We start from the raw sequence: 17,614 nt of genomic DNA, 5'->3' as shown, positions 1-17,614 counted from the left end.
ACTAGATCACTCATACATTGCTGGTGGGAATATAAAATGGTACAGTTACTTTGGAAAACATTTGGCAGTTTATTATACTCTGAGCATTCAATTACCATACGAACCAGCTATTGTATTGTTGGGCATCTATCTCAAGAAAATGAAAATTTATATTCATACAAAAACCTGTATAAAAATGTTCATAGCAGCTTTATTAGTAATACAAAAACCCAGATGTCTTTCAACAGCTGAATGTTAAACAGATTGAGGACATCTGTCCTATAATAATATAATAGAAATTATATTATTTCTATTTTAGCAATAATAATATAATAGAAATTATCGATAGAACAACTCGAACAAATCTTAAGGGAATTATGAGTGACAGAAGCCAATCTCAAATGGTTACTTACCTGCATAAATTCATTTCTATAACCTTCTTGACATGACAAAATTTAGAAATAGAGAATATTTTGGTAGTTGTTAGGAATTAGGGATGGAAGTGGGGAGTTGGGTGTGGTTATAAAAGGGCGATATGAGGGATCCCTGTGGCGATAGAGCTGTTCTATATCTTGACTGTGATGGTGAATATGTGAACATAGACATAGTAAAATTGCATAGAAATAAATACACATCTCTTTCTCTCTTTCATACTCTCTCCCACACATACAAATGAGTACATATAAGACTGGGATAATCTGAGTTAGATTAGTAGATTATCTCAAGATTATATCAATATCAATATCAATATCCTGGTTGTGATATTACACTACACAACAGTTATGCAAAATGTTACCATGGGGGAAACTGGATGAAGAGCACACAAGATCTCTCTGTATTATTTCTTATAAATGTATGTGTCATTCCAGATATCTCAAATTTAATAAAGAAACGTTTAACTACATGGTAAAATCTGTTTGTTTCAAACAAGAGAATATAATGATTAAAACCAGAACTTTTCTCATTTTGATTTTTGAAACAATTACCCTTTTTCAGTGCCACAATTAACAGTTAATTGAATGAATTTATCATCAGATAGCTTATTCTTAACAGCAAACTATGCATCGGTTATTTCAGCCAATCTCAAGATTATACAATCTGTAACACATAGGTATAGAGATGTAGAAGTGATAGAAGACAACTTTCTTGTTGTCTATTTAAAAATTTTTTAATTGACTCTAGATAGAAAAAGAGAGGAGAGAGAAACATTGATTTGTCGTTCCACTTATTTATGCATTCATTGATTGATTCTGAAATGTTCCCTGACCGGGGATCAATCCTGCAACCTTTACATAGCTGAACAATGCCCTAACCAACTGACCTACTTGGCCAGGGTTATTGTTGTTTATATCTGAATTCTAGAGAATATTTAAAAACCCGTATCCACGTAGCTAGAAGTTATGTCTCTAATTACTGATAGGATGTTATCTGGAAATAAGCAAAGCACAGCAAAATCTTAGCAGCTTACCCAATATGTCCACTTATAAGAGATTATGTTGGTGCAACAGCCATTGTCCTTGTTTTTCATTTGGTGGAGAGGTATAAATATGCAGTTGTGTAATAGACTAGAGGCTTCTCAAGAAAATCAAATGCAAAATACCTTGCTACGTAAAGAGCAGAGAGCCAAAGGAGAAGTTTATCTTCCTCTCTTCTCTTCTTTCATCATTCTTCAACTTATGGACCTAAAGTGAGGCTTATCTGGAGGACGGATGGGAGCAAGTTTGCATCCTGTGTCTTTTACTTTACTTTTCTCACAAAATGAGTAATTTTGGATAAGAGTCAGTTATTTTCGATGGGATTTACAATGCAAGTATAAAATAACAATAGTTCTTCTGTCTGCACATCTTTAGTACTCAGACCATGTCTTCCCAAATGTACACATGGCCACATGTGTACATTTTAGTGTTCCAAGAAGATTACATGCTTCCTGAAGGCACTGAATCTTACTGCTATTTGTGTGCTTCAATGACTAGCATAGTTTCTGTCATATAATAGCCACAACTGAACTTAACTAAATCAACAGACTCAGGTTAAATTGAACTGCATTAAACTGAGTCAGTATTTTCCTGCACTAGTACATCAGCATGCAGTCTCATCCTACGGGCTACAGAAAGCAAGTATAACGTAACAGTTTTGTTTTCATGTTGAGGTTTGGGTTTTACACAGTGTTCCCCAGAGCTTGTCTCTTCTTATGATCTATAAAATAAAAAAGTTGGAGCCATGAAAATTGGCAATCTTAATTACAAAGACAAAGAAATGCTCTTTGAAATAAAATTGGAATATCCATTTTTGAAAAATAGTACAATGAAGTGGTATAAGTTAATGAGATTATTAATGGAGTCTGTTTAAAACATTGATGCTTTTTTGTTTGTTTTGGAGAAAGAGGCAGGCAGAGTGAGACAGGAACATCCAGCTGCTCCTGTACATGCCCTGACCAGAGAATCAAACCAGCAACCTCTGTGCTTAGGTCAGTGCTCCAACCAGCTATCCAGGGCTTAACTTTGTTTTTTTATTTATTGATTGATTTTTGGAGAGACAGAGAACAAAATGTAGAAAGAGGGGAAGGGGAAGGGAAATATTTATTTGTTGTTCAACTCATCTGTGCATTCATTGGTTGCTTCCTGTGTGTGCCCTGACCAGGGATTTAACCCATAACCGTGCTATTTTGGGACAGTGCTCTTAACCACTGAGCTATCTAGCCAAGGCTAACGTTGATGCTATATACTTAGAAGTTATAACTTTAACATAATATGGTAGACTTTGGTAAATTCCCGTTGCCTCTTTCATATCAATGAAGTATAAATGTTTAAAGGAAATATGTAAAATCAGTTTAAACAAACAAAATGTTTTAAGAAGAAAATAAAAGTTTTCTACAAAGAAGCAAGCTGAATTTAGTTTATGCTGAGTCATGCCACCAGTGCAATCAGAGCCAATAAACCACAAAGCTGTGGAGAATGAAAGACTCATTTATAAAATTCTGATAAGAAGTGACAGGGGCCATGGTACAACCTGGCATGATTCAATGACATCATCAGCATCAGTAAAAGGTGAAGGGGCAGCCAACGTGTTGGAGCAGAGGACACTGACCCTTATAAACACTGTCCTGAGCTTTCAACTGCATTCAATGTACTGAAAACAAGCTGGTGATAGCACCTATTTTTATAAAGTTATTTATATTCTTGAAGAGTTGTTATATTAAATTTTTTTTTTACCATAGCACTTGGCAAGGGAGTCAATTTTAAACTGAATTGACTGCAGATAGTTATATTTATAAGCCAGAGTATAATGTACCATCATTATCAGGTCAAACCTCTTAGGGTTCCCTCCTAGAATGTTCTGTTATACCCTGGTTATTGGCTGAATTTTAGGCAGAGAACGACATAGCAGCTACAACCCAAGAATGAGTAAGTCTTGTGCTACATGCAGAAAATGGCTCTTCAGTGAAGCAGACAATGTCAGATTCAGATCCAGTTGGTATTACACAGAAACTACTTTTGAATTTCTATATGTATGAATTTTATGCTTTGGAAGCTGGAGATTTAAGTTTTTTTTCCCCTCAATATTTGAATGGAATAAAGCCTTGCTGAGTGCAAACAGGAGTTATAGTCGCTCTTCCTGTTTTTTGTTGTTTTTTTTTTGTTTTTTTTTTTTAGAGAGAGAGGAGTGAGAGAGAGAGACAGAGAGAGAGAGAAGGGGGAGGAGCAGGAAGCATCAACTCCCATATGTGCCTTGACCAGGCAAGCCCAAGGTTTCGAACCGGCGACCTCAGTGTTCCAGGTCGACGCTTTATCCCACTGCGCCACCACAGGTCAGGCCAGTCGCTCTTTAAGTACACTATACTTCCTCCTCTTAAGTACACTATACTTCCTCTTACCGTCAAGACTATTGAGGCTTGAATGTTGTTCACACCAGGACTTGGGGGTATACAACCACAAATATATCAGAATAGGAGTGGGTTCATTTAGGAGAAATTAGCTTAAGTCTTAGAGAAATATAGTCTGCTATTGTATCATATTAATTTTTATTGTGACTGGAACAGGTTTTAAAAAACTTGCTATATAGCTGAAACTGACTTAATTTTTAAAAAAATTTTATTCATCAATTTTTCTTTCTTTAGGTGAGAGGAAGGGAGATAGTGAGGCAGATTCCTGCATGCGCCCAGACCAGGATCCACTCCTCAGGCAACCTCATGTGGAGCTGATGCTTGAATACCTAGTTATTTTTAGTGCTTGAGGCTGTATATTCCTCAGAGCTAAGCTCATCGCCTGGGGCCACACTTGAACCAACTGAACGACTGGCTGAGGGAGGGGAAGAGGAGTGAAGGAAGAGGGGAGGAAGCAGAGGGTTGCTTCTCCTATGTGCCCTGACCAGGAATCAAACCTGTGATGTCTATACACTGGTCAATGCTCTATCTACTGAGCTACAGGCCAGGGCCTGATTTATTGATTTTACAGAGAGAGGAGGGTAGAGGGACAAGAAGTAGTTGCTTCATCCAAGCTGCTCATTCGTTGCTTGTCTTATGTGCCTTGACCAGGCAAGCCCAGGGTTGTGAACCAGTGACCTCAGTATTCTAGGTCAACACTCTATCTATTGAGTCACCACAGGCCATGCAGACTTGACTTAGACTTAATGTAGTTTAGAAATGTAATTTAGCACATGCAGAATAGACTTCTCTTTTACCAGATGTAGGTAGTTCAAGATCTTTGAAAGATTGAACTGATCTTACCTGGTTTGGGGAGGAAGAGGCTCCCAATTATGTGGAGGCTCATTTTCATCTTGAGTTCTAAGATATCCACATTGTCCAAGGTTTTCTTCTCCTCCATCTTTCCCATTGATATGCTAATCTGTACATCTATCACAGAACAGTATGAAAAGATGAACAATGGAGAATTTACAGATTTATCCTTCAGGTATTATTTATTCACTCAACAGCTATTTACTGGACATTTCTTATGTTCTAGGCTCTTTCAGAATTCATCTATTTTGAACACATTCAATTTACATTATTTTAAGTACTGTAATTACAAAGATATATGGTTCTTGTGTGGGAGAAGATACTTTTAGGGAAAGTTTCTCAGTCAGGTAAGTTGGAGTTTTCCAGAAGAAAAGATCCAGTGTGGGAAGGAAGAAAATTCCAGGAAAGAATCGATCATGTGTAAAGATCAAGGGGCTTGAATGGACAGAACACTTTAGTTAGCCATCATCTGAGCCTGTCATGTGAATACTGTACTGGCCCACTTAAAAAGTTCTTTATGTTACTGATAGTCCATAATTTCACTGTTTTCTGTTGTTGTCACTAATCAAATTGGAGTCATAGAAAGATGTGTCATTAATACAAATGTATACGATCTGGCAGGTTAAGTAAAAATGTCTACCTATTATATAAATGTCAGAATCACACAACTTCTTGATTAAGCTTTGAGACAATGCATGTCAAGGCCTTTTTTTTTTATTCTACACTGAATAATTGAGAGTTGACAACATGTGACATTTATTGAACATCAGCAATGTGTTAGCTAGTTTACAGAGCACAGAACTGTCAAAGGACCCTGCCCTGTTGGCTCACTATCAAAATGCAGCCTATCATTTAAGACTTCTGTGCTTCACTAAAGTAAAACCAAAGAAAGCATTTCTGGAGATTCACTGCAGAAGCGAATGGAGCCAGATTTTCTCTGCAGGTAGATTGGTGGACATTAGTATTAGCTCCCTGGGGAAGCAATCTGTTCTGTGATTCTAGTCATCTCAGAAGATAAACTAGATAATCTAGTAGAGATTTGAAGTAAAGGCTATCTATAATTTTGTGATGCTTTTTTTCTACTGGAACCTGTAATTGAGCCTTCCCCAGTGTGACTGTCTCAGGATCAAGATGTAAGTACATGTGTTTCAGTCTAGTGCATACAGAAAGAACAGTCGGATTCTCCAGGGAAAAGCTTAATTTAAAGTTTTACTTGAGATTTTGGTTTACTTTCTTTCTTTCTTTTTTTTTTTTTTTTTTTTAGATTTCTTTTTTAGATTTTTTTTTTTAAGTAAGAGGAGGGTAGAGAGACAGACAGACTCCCTGGCAAACCCCCTGCCCCAGACTAACTGAACTATCCTCAGTGCCCATGCTCAAACCCATAGAGCCATTGGCTGTGAGAGAGGAAGAAACAGAGAAGGGGGAGAGAAGCAGATGGTTGCTTCTCTTGTGTGCCCTGACTAGGCTTGAACCCAGGACATCCAGATGCCAGGTTGATGCTCTATCCACTGAGCAAACCAACCAGGGCCAAGATTTCTGGTTTCTTGAGGACAAGATGGGAGTCTATAAGATATAGGAGAGAGATAACAGAGGAGAGCTTATGAAAATAAAATGCCATGCATGGGTAGAGTTGGGGAAAAGAAACAGAACTTTTTTTGTGTGACAGAGACAGAGAGAGAGACAGAGAGAGGGACAGAGAAGGACAGACAGACAGGAAGGGAGAGAGATGAGAAGCATTAATTCTTTATTGAGGCCCCTTCATTGTTCATTGATTGCTTTCTCATATGTGCTTTGACCCAGCGGAGGGGCTGCAGCAGAGCAAGTGACCCCTTGCTCAAGCCATGACCTTGGGCTCAACCTGGTGAGTTGTGCTCAAACCAGATGAGCCCACACTCAAGCCAGTGACTTCAGGGTTTTGAACCTGGGTCCTCCACATCCCAGTCCAACACTCTATCCACTGTGCTACCAACTGGTCAGGCTAACAGTGTTGGTTTTATTTTTAGGAGACTATTCAGATAAAATTCACAAATTGCACATAAGCCCTAAAACTGGGATATTTGGTTATTTCCTCATCTTAAATAGGCATTAAATGCATTATTATAGTCCATTCTCTTTATTATCTCCTGTAATATATTTCTCAAGCAAACCTGAGAATGTTATCTTTTTGAAACTAGAAAATCAAATTTAGTATATGTTCCGAAACTATTGAAGTTGTGATTATCCCCATACAAAGGGTTCCTATAAGAAACAGAGGTATAATGGTAACAGAATCTCTGCATTGGTCAATACCCTTGGTCCCATTGTGTTTGTGGGTTGTCATATTCTTTACTGTCACCATCAGACTTTGCTCAAGATTAATAATCCTTTGGTTACTCTATAAAAAATTATAATGTTATAAAGAAGAGAAGTTTAGGTAGAGACAAGAATAGAGGGGTAGTGGCCCTGGCTGGTTGGCTCAGTGGTAAAGCATTAGTCTGGTGTGTGGATGTCCCTGGTTTGATTTCTAGTCAAGGTACACAAGAGAGGCGACCATCTGCTTCTCCACCCCTCTTCCTCCTTTCTCTCTCTCTCTCTCTCTCTCTCTCTCTCTCTCTCTCTCTTGTCACAGCCATGGCTTGATTGGTTGATACTGGCCCCAGGTGCAGAAGACAGCTCTGTGGAGCCTCCACCTCAGTTGCTAAAAATAGCTCACTTGCAAACATGGCCTCAGACGGGTAGAGCATCAACCCCAGATGGGGGTTGCCAGGTAGTTTCAGGTCAGGGTGCGTGCAGAAGTCTGTCTTTCCTCTCTTCCCTCTTTTTACTTAGAAGAGGAAGAAAGGTAAAGAAAAAAATAAAGGGGCAATCCTGAAAAGGAGGATGAGAAAAAAGAAGCATGTATAAACCCAGAAAGAATTAAGCAAAATTGAGACTCAATCTAAGATACACAAAGAATTTTATGGTCTAATTCTCATACAGGTATAAAGGTAAAACTGTGACAGAAACTGGATATCTGTTTGTGCAACAAGGAATGATGAAAAGATAGAAGAAAAGTATATGACCATGTAAAGCCAGTAGCCATGGCCACCATCACAACCGCCTGGCCCATGCAGGTTTGCATTTGATTCAGACAGATGGTAATGAAACAACGGAGCTAAAAACTGGTGGGCCATTAGCTTTAATCCTAGCTTGTAACCGGAAGGCAAGAAATACACACAGTGGGAAAACACTTCCCGTTCCATTCAGGACTCCCAAAACCACTGACTTATCCGAGTTTTCCTAGGATCAAAGGTTTGTACCTCATCAGCCTTATTCACCTCTGTTCCCCATCTCCTTCACTCTGCACAAACTGGCTTCTCCTTCAGTACTCTGCCATCTTGGCTGCTTCTCCTCTCCTCCATGTGGCCTTTCTCTGCTCTCTTCTGCACGGGCTCCTCTGCCCCATTTTATAGTGTAGAAATCAAAACCTTTAATCCAATATACAAGCAAAGAAGTCTCTGATAAAGTCACTTATATGAGGCATAATGGGATTCCTCAAAAGGGAGAAACAACTGCGGATTCAAGAGCTCGAGTCTCAGCTTCTGGCCAAAAGCCAGCAGCCACAGGAGCCTAAATGGTCACCAAAGGAGCAGCAGCATCCGTGCCGGTGGATTGGCTTTGAGTCAGCGGGAGCAGGCGCTTGCAACTCCTCTTCTGAGGATGAGAAGGCTCAGGCTGAAGCTGCCATATGCACACTGAGAGCCCGACCAGTTGTCGCCAAGAAGGTAAAAACCCAGCAACAAAGAGTCCCTCAGGGGCAGCCACAGCCTCCTGCCCAGGTAATGGAACACTCTGTGGTCCGGCCCTATACTCAGGCAGAGCTGATGGAGTTGGGGGCACAATTTAGGCAGAAACCTACTGAATCCCTGGTAACCTGGTTACTATGATTATGGGATATAGGGGTGGATGGCATCATGCTCTCCGGAACAGAGATGGAGAAATTGGCCGCCATTACCACACACTCTTCCTTGAGGCAGCGTCTTCAGAACTGCCATGGCAACCCAGGAGACCATACCTTATTAGAATGGGTGATTGCCGTCATTTGTATGGTCTGGCAGAATGCTGGAGAATTGCCGGGGGCAATGAGTCGGTGGCAGTGCTACAGTGAGTTAGTAAAGGTCCTTCAAGAACTAGGTATGAAGAATGCTGTTTTCAACCCTGGGTCTCATGGGCCAGACGAGGAAGTGTTTATGGCAAAAATGAGGGAATTTGTCCTTGCTAGCGCCCCGTCAGTCCTTTTTGGGTCACTTGTGGCTATCTTGGGCCCCTATGTGGGGCAGCCCATCAATGCAGTTACACAGATGGTAGCAGATTTGGGAGAGCTGGAGGCCGCTCGGGATCATAAAGCAGTGAGAGCTGCTGCCTATGTTTCCCCCCCAACTAACAAGGGAAACGGGCCTGTAAAGGTTACCCGAACGCAGATGTGGGTAGACTTGATTGCGGCTGGAGCAGATAAGGGGAAATTGAATGGCCAGTCTAATAAAATTCTTTTGGAGCTTTGGCGGCAGCTTAAACCGGAACAGAAGTTCCAGCCACTGAGACGAAAGGCCCCAGCAGCTACCAATAAAACGTTTGGTGCGTGTACAGCTCAGTTACAAGATTATATGATAGAGACAGCCAAGGGAGAGGAGAACTCCCAAGACCCATTGTACCAGTTTGAATAGGAAAAAGGCCGAGGGACCCGTCTAACGGGGATGGGCGGGGACCGGAGGCCACACGTGGAACTGGCTATCCACTGGTCCCCTCCCAATGTACAATGGGTGTTGGCCTTGGTGGATACAGGTGCAGAATGTTCCCTTCTCTATGGAAACCCAGAGCGGTTTGCTGAGACCCCAGTGGCCATTGACGGTTATGGGGGCCAGACTGTTCAAGTGAAGCCAATAACTGTTCCATTGGGGATAGGGAGACTGCCTCCTAAGCCATATAAGGTGTATGTATCTCCTATTCCTGAATATATTTTGAGGGTAGATGTCTTGCAAGGACTGTGGTTGGAAACTACAGCTGGGGAGTTCCGGCTGCGGATCAGGGTTGTGAAGGCAGTATTGCGGGGACACGCATCACATTCCCCTTTGCAATTACCCGTCCCTCAGCGTGTGACTAACACCAAGCAGTACCACCTGCCAGGTGGTTATGAAGAAGTCACAGGGACAATCCTCGAACTAGAAAAGGTGGGGATCATCCGGCCAGCACACAGTCCTTACAACTCCCCAGTATGGCCTGTGCGCAAAGCAGATGGAACCTGGAGAATGACAGTAGATTACAGGGAACTTAATAAAGTTGTTCCCCCTTTGCACGGTGCTGTTCCCTCGATAGCTAACATGATGGATCGGCTAAGCCATGAGTTGGGGACATACTACTTTGTGGCAGACTTGGCCAATGCTTTTTTCTCTACTGATATAGCCACAGAGAGTCAAGACCAATTTGCCTTCAGTTGGGAAGGGAGACAATGGACCTTTACAGTGTTACCCCAGGGCTATTTGCATAGCCCCACCTTGTGCCATGGGCTGGTAGCTGCTGACCTGGCTAAATGGAAACAGCCAGAGGTAGTCCGCATGTACCATTATATTGATGATATTATGCTAACTAGTGATTCTCTTTCAGAATTGGAGCAAGCAGTCCCTACCCTGCTATCCCATTTGAAAGCATGTGGCTGGGCAGTTAACGAGAACAAATTACAAGGACCTGGGTTATCTGTTAAATTCTTGGGAGTTGTCTGGTCGGGTAAGACAAAAGTTATCCCTGACGCAGTTATAGATAAGATTCAAGCATACCCCGTGCCCACTACGGTAAAACAGTTACAGGAATTCTTAGGTTTGTTGGGGTATTGGCGAGCATTTATACCGCATCATTTGGCTCAGTTACTACGCCCCTTGTACAACCTTATTCGAAAGGGGGTTCGCTGGGATTGGACTGAGCAGGCGCAAGGTTCATTTGAAGCTGCTAAGAGAGCTGTCAAGGTGGCACAGGCCTTGAATGTGTTTGATCCTGCCAGGCCCTGTGAGCTGGATGTTCATGTAACCTCAGAGGGGTTTGGATGGGGCTTGTGGCAGCGAACAGAGCGCCTACAGCAACCTCTTGGGTTTTGGTCCCAATTGTGGAAAAGTGCTGAAGTTCATTACTCATTAGTAGAGAAGCAGCTGGCAGCTGTGTATGCTGCCATCCTGGCAACTGAGAGTATTACAACCACAACACCAGTTACAGTCAAGACAACATACCCTATTGCTGGATGGGTGAGAGATTGGGCAACTAAACCACGCAGTGGTATGGCCCAAATGTCCACCCTGGCCAAGTGGGGTGCCTATCTGCAACAACGCTGTGCTCTTAGCACCAGCCCATTGAGGGCAGAACTGCAGGAAGTCTTGGGTCCAGTCACCTATGCGACCTTAGAGTCAGGTGCAACTGGGGCTCAGGAGGCAGAACCTGAAATCAGTCCCTACCAGGAGGGGCGGGTGCCCATCCCCGAGGATGCCTGGTATACTGATGGTTCCAGCAGGGGCCAACCTACCAAATGGACAGCTATAGCCTTCCATCTGGCCACTGAGACTATTTGGATGGACACGGGTACAGGCCAAAGCAGCCAATGGGCAGAATTAAGAGCTGTTTGGCTAGTTGCCCATAATGAACCTTCACCTCTGGTAATCTGTACTGACAGCTGGGCCGTCTATAGTGGACTTACCCTTTGGATTGCTACTTGGCACATTAACCAGTGGATGGTAATGCACCGTCCACTATGGGGTCAGGCTATGTGGCAGGACTTATGGGAAATAGGACACCAGAAGCAGGTGACAGTATATCATGTCACAGGGCATGCCCCTCTAGCCCATCCTGGGAATGATGAGGCAGATACGTTGGCAAGGGTGCGATGGTTGGAGACTGCACCTGCAGGTGATATGGCACAGTGGCTCCACCGGCACCTGCTCCATGCAGGACAGAAAACTATGTGGGCTACGGTTAAGGCTTGGAACTTGCCTGTGTCCTATGCAAAGGTACTTGCAGCCCATGAGCAATGTGCAGTATGTTCCAAGGAGCACCCTCAGAGACCACTGATGTCACCTGGACAGATTCAGAGGGGTCATGTTCCACTGACACGATGGCAGATAGACATTACTGGACCCTTACCAAAGTCAGAAGGGTACCAGTATGCAGTCACTTGTGTAGATACTGCCACCGGGCTGCTTGCTGCTTACCCTGCTTGTAACCTTGACCAGAGGGCAGTCATACAGGCTCTGGACCACCTGAGTGCTGCATATGGGTGACCGCTGGTCCTTGAAAGTGACAATGGTACCCACTTCACTGGTTCAATGGTGAGGCAATGGGCTCAAAAGCTGGGGGTGGACTGGAAGTACCATGTTCCCTACCACCCCCAGGCTGCTGGTATCATTGAGCGGTATAATGGACTCTTAAAGCAGGGACTGCGACAGGAGGGGGGCACCGGCTCTCTTACTGGATGGACACGCCGCTTATGGACAGTACTCCGGATTTTGAATGAGCGACCTCGACAGGGGAGGCCAGCTCCAGTAGAGGCCCTCCTGCATCGGACAGCTGCCCCCATTCAGTTGCAGATATGCACCAAGGACATTTTACTCAAGCCAGGTTTCGGACAGCAGGGCAACGTGCTCTTACCTGCTCCAACAGCCCTTCTTAAAGGACAACGGCTTCAATGGACTTGGCCCTGGACTGTACAGGTCCCCCATCTGAGATGGGTGGCCTTGTTGGCACCATGGGGAAAGGGGCTAGAGGTGGACCTCCAGTTAACTCCTTGGGCAACCAGCACCTGGCCACCTAGGGTAGAAGTGTATTATCCCTTGAGCGCTCAAGGGGACAGCATTTTGAAGGGCACCTTTGTAATTTCTTTATGGCCAATAATGAGTTCTCCTATTTTACTACACATAGAACCAGCAGATGCTGGTGTATTGGCCAATAAGGTTTGGTATGCCCGCTCAGGGAGGCCTCTGGTGCCAGCTACAGTGCTGTCTGCAGACAAAACTCTGGCCTATATTCTGCCAGAGGGAAAGGATTTGCCTCTCTTGGTGCCACTGACAGCTCTCTCATTTCGCCCATAGTTTTTGATCTATTAATCCTATTGTTTTAGTTGGTACTATCTCTGTTTATGCAATGTATCCCACTCCTTGCACAGTGACCATCATGGAAGATGCCTGTGGTTTAGATTGTAAAGCGAGCAAAAGGGGTGGAATGTTGGTCAAATAAGTTTGTAAATATGATATATATGTTTGCTCGCTTGTGACTTATATTGGGTGTGGGGGACAGGCTGTAAGCAGACCAGGTCATTGTAGCCTAAGGTTTGGTTTTGGGACTGAGCTTTTCCCCACACCCTTGACTGATTGTATGATCTGGGTGGTGCACTCTCATGAGGAATCCAATTATGCCTTGGATAAGTGACTTTGTATCAGAGACTTCCTTGTTTGTATATTGGATTAAGGGATTTTGGTTTTCTACACTATAAAGTGGGACAGACCAGGAGCTGGCTCACACAGTTCCTGCTATCACAATTGCAGGGGCTTCCCTGATCCCTTGCCCTTCATGGGAAAAGCTGGTTTTCTGCTTTTCCCTTGTCTTCTTTTGTGGTTTGCCTGTCTTGGTGAGACACCAATAAATAGGATGGCCCCCCATCCTCTGACTCCGCCATTTCTTTATCGTCTGCCCGAATCCAATGGGAACCTGCATGTGAATGGCCACGATGGCGGCTCCTGGCCTTACAACCAGGAAGTGGTGATCTGAATATGGACAACAACGCAATTTACTAAGTTGATGGTTGGTAATCAGAGGGGAGAGAGTGATTCTTCTAGCAATGAGGAGAGACAAAAGGAAGAATTACAGCAAAAGAGAAAACTCACCAAAATAAAGAGTCTGAGAGAAGCATGTTACAGAGACTGGTGAAAAGTCAGGAGGCTACTGGGGAACGAATTCAAATGTTTCAGAACCCACCCTGACCCTCCTGTGCCATGCCCAAACTGAATGATTTGGGGTGGAAAATTGTCAAATTTGAAAACCTGAGAGATGTTGTGGACTCTTAGTTTCCATATTCATACTTCATATGAAAGCCTGTTGGCATGTTTTTGTTGATCAGATGTTTTCCAATAAAATTACGTTATTGGTCACTATACCCAGGATGATGATGATAGCATTCCATCATTAACCACACCACCAGGAAAAGGTCTAAGAGCAAGTTGCTCCTTCTGCACAGGACTCCAAACCCCATTCAAGGTAGGGATATTTAGCAAATGCTTTGGAGCCAAATAATAGCGTAACATCAGTGTTTTAACTAGAAACCCGCTACTTCTACATTCAGCCCACATTCAATCTTTCTCTTCCTCCATACCCTATTATTTCTCCCAGCAGTATGTGTGAAAGGAGAGGCTTTATGCCTTGCTGAAGAAATTTCAGGTTGCAAATAGAAAGATGGTAGAGTGTTGTGCTGATGATAAAAGATCCCTGACATCACATCACAGGCCTATTTCTTTCACATATTGGATTTTTTACACTGCTGTCATATTTATGGTAAAACAAAAATAATTTAAATTCACCAATAAATGAAATAAAACTAAAACTATTTTTAAAAACTGTTGTGTAACTTTGATTACAGACAAAAACTACGCTTGCGATAATTTTTTTTTTAATTACAACATTCTTTGATCTTATCGCAAATAACAGAAGTCTGTCAATTTGATATGGAGGAATATGATAGAGAAAATGTATCAGCAAATTTTACATTAAAAACATATTTATTTGAGTGTCTAAAATATACCAGTCATTTTCTGGAGGTTGTTGTGGTTTAATAGGAGGGAAGATGATACAATTATGGGCAAGAAAGATTCCCAGACTGAAATTGCTCATTGGGGAACATATAGGACAATTTGTTTCATTTCAAAGGCCTGCAATTTGAGTTAGATAAGAATTTAAGAGGTGTTCTTTTCTCCACAGCAGGAAAAATGGGTTTACCTCGTCTTTTGAATTACCAGTGATTCATTGCACATCTGTGAGTGCTGTGTGCAAAGGTCAGGGTTCAAGTCCTTCTTACATGTGTGAGGTTTTTCCCAACTTTGAACTTTTAAAAAGACTTGTTACAGAATGCACTAAAGATCAGTGGGTCTTGTTTCATCAATTTCTATTCTAATAAAGCACTAAATTTGATTACTTGTGATGGTATTTAAAAGGGTTTTTGTTGAGAGACAATGAAATAAATTTGAGAGGGACCTGGACACATTGTTTTCTTTTCATTTTCTATGAACAAATCACAAAAAAAATACAATAATAGAAAATGCTGGGGGGGATTGTTTGTTTTTTATTTATGATTTTAATTTATTGTGTTTACATAGATTCAAGTGTCCCACCGAATATATCTCCACCCACCCCCATATTCCCCCTTAGCCCCCGCCCTATGCCCCTCCCCCCAATACCTTACCCCCTTCTCTACAGGATTTGCTGTCTTGTTCTCTATAATGCTGTGTTATATTTATGTATATATAATTTCACTAATCTCTTTCCCTTCTCTGATCCCAGTTTTTCTTCCGCTTTCCCTCTGGTCCCTTTGATCCCGCCTCTGCCTCTGTTCTGTTCCTCAGTTCACATTGTTCATTGGATTCCTCAAATGAGTGAGGTCATATGATATTTTTCTTTCTCTGCCTGGCTTATTTCACTTAGCATAATAGTTTCCAGGTCCATCCATGTTGTTGCAAAAAGTAATATTTCTTTTTTATTCATGGCCCCATAGTATTCCATTGTGTATATGTACTATAGCTCTTTAATCCATTCGTGCAGTGTCCGACACTTGGGCTGTGTAAAGCCAGTAGCCAGGGCCAACATCACAGCTGCCTGGCCCATGCAGGTTCGCATTGGATTCGGACAGATGGTAATGAAACAACGTAGCCAAGAATTGGTGGGCCATTAGCTTTAATCCTAGCTTGCATGCAGTGGGCAAGTAAAAACACACACTGGGCTCCAAAACCCACTCATTCAGTGCTCACGAAGCTACTGACTTATCCAAGTTTCCTAGAATCAAAGGTTTCTAGCTCATTAGCCTTATTCACCTCTGTTCCCCATCTCCTTCTCTCTGCTCAAACTCAGCACAAACTGGCTTCTCCTTCAACACTCCGCCATCTTGGCTGCTTCTCCTGGCTCCCTCCACATGACCTCTCTCTGCTCTCTTCTCTGCTCTCTCCTCTAATGCTAATCTCAGGAATCAAGAGAGCAAGCTCCCTGTCTGCCCCACTTTATAGTACAGAAGTCAAAACCTTTAATTTAATATACAAAATAGGGAAGTCTCTAATGCAAAGTCACTTATCTGAGGCATGATGGAATTGCACCACCCCACATCAAAAAGGGTGGGAAAAGCTTAGTCCTAAAACCAAGCCCCAGGCTACAAGGATCCTGCCTGCCTACAGCCTGCCCCAACACACATTAATATAATCATGCCCTTCCAAGCAAGAAGGGCAACTAGTACCACCTGGCCAATGGGCTTCCATGTGGGTAGCGCCATCTTTAACAAAGTGAGCATAATATATTTTATCTGTCCAACAGGCTGTTTCCAGATCGTGGCTATTGTGAACAATGCTGCCATAAACATGGGGGTGCATTTGTCCTTTTAAATCGTTGATGTGCTGTTCTTGGGATATATTCCTAAAAGAGGGATAGCTGGGTCAAAGGGCAGTTCCATTTTTAATTTTTTGAGCAATCTTCATACTCTTTTCCACAGTGGCTGCAACAATCTGCATTCCCACCAGCAGTACAGGAGGGTTCCCTTTTCTCCACACCCTCTCAAGCACTTGTTATGTGTTGTTTGTTTTATAAGCACCATTCTGACAGGTCTCAGGTGATATCTCATTGTGGTTTTAATCTGTATTTCTCAAATGATTAGTGATGTTGCACATTTTTTTCATCTGCCTATTGGCCATCTTTAAGTCCTCTTTGGAGAACTGTCTATTCATTTCCTTTGCCCATTTTTTGATTGGATTGTTTACTCTCTTGGTGTTGAGTTTTACAAGTTCTTTATAAATTTTGATTATTAACCCTTATCAGACGTATTGGCGAATATATTCTCCCATTGCAAGAGTTGTCTTTTTATTTTGTTAATGGTGTCTTTTGCTGTAAAAAAGCTTTTCAGTTTCATATAGTTCCATTTGTTTATCCTGTCCTTTATTTCACTTGCCCATGGAGATAAATCAGCAAAAATATTGCTATGAGAGATATCAGAGAGTTTACTGCCTATGTTTTCTTCCAAGATATTTATGCTTTCACAACTTACACTTAAGTCGTTTATTCATTTTGAGTTTATTTTTGTGAATGGTGTAAATTGGTGACCCTGTTTTACTTTTTTGCAAGGACCTGTCCAATTTTCCCAACACTATTTGTTAAAGAGACTGTCTTTACTCCACTGTATGCTCTTACCTCCTTTGTCAAATATCAATTGTCCATATATGTGTGGGTTTATTTCTGGGTTCTCTGTTTTGTTCCATCGATCTTTACGCCTGTTCTTATGCAAGTACCAAGCTGTTTTGAGTACAATGGCCTTGTAGTATAGCTTGATATCAGGAAGTGTGGTATCCCCCACTTTATTGTTCTTTTTTAGGATTGCTGAGGCTATTCATGTTTTTTTTTTTTGTTTTTTTTTTGGTTCCATATAAATTTTTAGAATATTTGTTCTATCTCTTTGAAGTATTTCATTGGTAGTATAATAGGAATTGCATAGAATTTATAGATTGATTTGGGTAATATAGACATTTTAATTATGTTTATTCTTCCTATCCATGAACATGGTATATGCTTCCACTTGTTTGTATCTTCCTTGATTTCCTTTATTAATGTTTTATAATTTTCCAAATACAAGTCTTTAACCTCTTTGGTAAAATTTACTCCTAGGTACTT

This window comes from Saccopteryx leptura, chromosome 8 (assembly GCF_036850995.1).
Source record: "Saccopteryx leptura isolate mSacLep1 chromosome 8, mSacLep1_pri_phased_curated, whole genome shotgun sequence".
NCBI lineage: Eukaryota > Metazoa > Chordata > Mammalia > Chiroptera > Emballonuridae > Saccopteryx > Saccopteryx leptura.
The sequence above is the reverse complement of the archived record's forward strand: the minus strand, read 5'-3'. Positions refer to the sequence as shown.